The sequence below is a fragment of the Lagopus leucura genome, unplaced genomic scaffold (genome assembly GCF_019238085.1).
Source record: "Lagopus leucura isolate 7727_CA_CO unplaced genomic scaffold, USGS_WTPT01 34319-0_obj-0_obj, whole genome shotgun sequence".
NCBI classification, from domain to species: domain Eukaryota; kingdom Metazoa; phylum Chordata; class Aves; order Galliformes; family Phasianidae; genus Lagopus; species Lagopus leucura.
In genome coordinates this window covers 1-3,321 of record NW_024964332.1, presented here as the reverse complement: position 1 = coordinate 3,321, position 3,321 = coordinate 1, and the positions used below count along the sequence as shown (strand labels likewise).

The window sequence follows — 3,321 nt, the reverse complement described above, 5'->3', positions numbered from 1 at the left end:
ACCGGCAGCGGCGCGGCGCGGCGGGACGGACGGACGGTGGGCCTCCCTCCCCGCTCGGCTCTCTCGCCGCCTTTCGCCGAGTAAGGACTGAGCCCGGAGCCCGGAGCGCGATCGTCACAGCGCGGTGGCGGCTCACACGCACCTCACGGCAGCACGGACAACAGCTCGCCGCCGCCGCTCGCCGCCGCCGCTCGCCGCCGCCTCCTCCCGGATGCGCTGCGCTCGGCTCGGCCTCTCCCTCTCCCCGCCCCGCCCGCAGCCGCTCGGCGCCGCCTTGGCCACGAGCACCACCCTGCGGCCCGCGGCGGGACTGCTCCGGGGACGGGACGCGCTCCTGCCCGCGCCCTCTCGCCGCCACACGCAGCGGACAACGAAAGAAGAAAACACGCAGGGCAACGCAGCATCAGAATCTCGAAATATCCATTGTCGTGTCTCTTCTAATAAAACCTTATCATACATGGCATGACCGTATTTCTTAAGAAGATTAGGTAACACAGTTTGCAAAGACATTTCTTTCTGCAAAATGAGTATTTGGATTAATGAAATTATACCTTGTTACACTGTGGACGAGTACTGGAGCTGCTCATAGCTTAGTCTAAAAGCAAGCATGTCCTCCACTCTCCCATGTGTGCTTCCTGAGGAGGACATCCATCTAGCCAGAACATCGGGAGCTGCTCTTCTACCACTCCAGGCTTCCATCTGCCCCACATACTGCAGGCTCCATATGCTTGATGTGCTTGGCAGGATGGGTCACAGGAATCTCTGCCCCAAACCACTTATCAAACACACTTCATAATGTGGCCACAGAGGTCCATACGATCCGTGGACTAATGGATCCATGCCATCCATCCACTAATGAATTTGCCAACAGGTTAAAAGTAGGTAGCAGAGCATTGAAGCCTTAGGCAAAGGTGATCCTTGAAGAGCTTGGATCCCGAAACAGCATTGATGGAGTGGAGGAAGAACAGTTCATAGAACAGCCATGCATTCTGCTGTGTATCCTTGTCCACCACCACCATCTTGGACACCAGGTAGCCCACCTACACCTGCCACAGCTCACGATTGCCCATCACTGCACTGCTGTCAGGCAATGGTTGCAACAGAGTGGCCACGTTGTCATTCTTGTTCCACTCCATCAAGCACTGCAGCACTGAGATGCTCAGTAGTGGCAAGCCCCTGTCAGAAGCACGTATGGTCACTTCAGAGGTGCATGCCTCCTCATAGTCCAGAGGACACAACTGTCATGCAGTGCCACTCTTGGCATCCACCCACAGGAAGTGTTCACATCAGTGGCTGCTGGTGGTTTTGTCTCCAGTATGTACCTCACATGGGTGTTCTCAACCATGCTACTGTCCATAGCATTAAGATAGTCCAGGATCTTCCCCACAGGATTGTCTTTGCTTAACACTATGGTGTAAACAGTCAGAGAGAAAATGTACACGTTGTCATTAATGTCCAGAGCCACAACAGCAGTATCTTCAATGCTGGGAGTGTGGGAGAAGCCATGTGGCTGGCCCACACTGTCATGTTGTACTTTGACACCTCCTCCTGGTCCAGTGCTTCCAATGTCACCAGCACATATGCTTCACTGGCCAGCAGTGAAATGCTGAAGTGCTGAAATGCTCATCCAGCAGTTCACATCTTGTCCTGCCGCTGTGCCCCAAGTCCTGGTCCTGCATGCTGAAGAACACCACCACTGTGTTCAGCAGAGTAAACTTGGAGAGGGTGTTGGTGTGGAAGGTTATTGCCACCTCAGGGACACTGTCATCCACATCCTCCACCCACACCTCTACCTTGCAGTGTATGGACAGTCAGTGGCCTGGATGTGTATCTCACGTGTCTTCGTTTCTTCATAATCCAATGGCATTTGGGGTCTAATCTGCCTCATCTCTGTATTTACTTCAAACATTAAAACAATTACTCTCTGAATTTTGTACTATTGGCTATTTCTTCATCCATTCTTGAGTCTAAACCTTCAGCTGACATCAGCACTAGGGTATCCTAGGAGCTATTTTCAAATATTTGGACTTCATAGAGGTCTGGGTAAATGCTGGAATGTTGTCATTTATATCCAGAACTACCATGCGGATTAAGGCTGTGCCAAAGCATGGTGGATACCCACCATCCACAGCCATGATGCTGAAAACCACTTCTGCTCTTCCTGATCCAGAGCTCTGTCCAACACCAGCTCACTGTGTCTTCTGCCGTTACTCTGCCTGCAGGTGTAGATGTGGAAACAGTGGTTCGAGCTGATGCTGTAATGCTGAACACTTGTTTTTCCTGCATCTGGATCCTGAGAACTTTCCAGAAAAAATTCGAGTCTTCCAACATTGCCAATTTCTGGATTTTTTTAAACTTCTTTGTTTAAGAACACGGGAGCGTGATCATTAATTTGTGTGAGGCTTATCTCAGCTTGGAAGGACAGCAGTGAACCCTCCAGCAGCACCTCGAAATGCACCAGGCAGGGCTTGGTCTGCCCACACAGCTCCACCCAATCAATCTGCCCTAGGACGGCAGCATGCAGGCTCAGCTGAAAGTATTCACCACAAAGGAACTTCTCTCTGCTTTTCTGGGTACAGAGTACCAGAGGTGTCTGCTCCCCCCTCTGAAAGCAGAGCAGCAGGATCACAGCCACCATTCTTTCTAAGAGTGATTTCATGCTCTTCTTCCTCTCCATTTCATAGAACCATAGAATATCCTGAGTTGGAAGGAACCCATAAGAAACATCGAGTCCAACTCCTGGCTACCCCCAGCTAAACTTTTTGCAGCTCTGTGAGTCGACAGCATTCTTGCAGCCCCGAGAAGAGCAGGTTTCTGAAATAGACTGAGATTGCTCCTCTGGTTCACCATCTGTCAGGCCAGAAGCTCTCACAAAGGGGTTCAGGGCGGCATCTCTCTTGTCTCTCCAATCTCAGCACAATTTAAACAAGCCTTCTCCTGCCTCCTGCAAAGTCTCCCACCAAGGTCCTTTGATTTTCCCTGAATAAAATCCACTCCAAATGCTCCAATTTATCTCCTCCGGCAACATTTCCTTGGTGATGACTACGACAAGTCAAAACACTCACCTGAGGGATTTCCAAGTAGCTTTTACTACTTTTTAATTAGGTATTTCACTCTTGAAAACGTGTAACATGAAAGATCACATGAATTTATATTTCAAAGCCATTTGATAAAAGGGGAACAGAATGCTCCTTGACTTCCTATATTCTACAGCTCCTTAAATTTTTGTAAAGGTCTCAGCCCATTGTATGGTAAAAAACAAACAAACAAACAAAAAACACAAAAAAACACCCACAAATAGTATCTTTAATTCTCTGATTT

The 3,321-nt window shown here is 49.7% G+C and overlaps 1 pseudogene; it reads right to left on the bottom strand.

Moving 5' to 3' along the window:
* Nucleotides 1-474: 474 nt before the first annotated feature.
* On the bottom strand, nt 475-3,297 carry LOC122191657 (annotated as a pseudogene).
* Nucleotides 3,298-3,321: the final 24 nt, after the last annotated feature.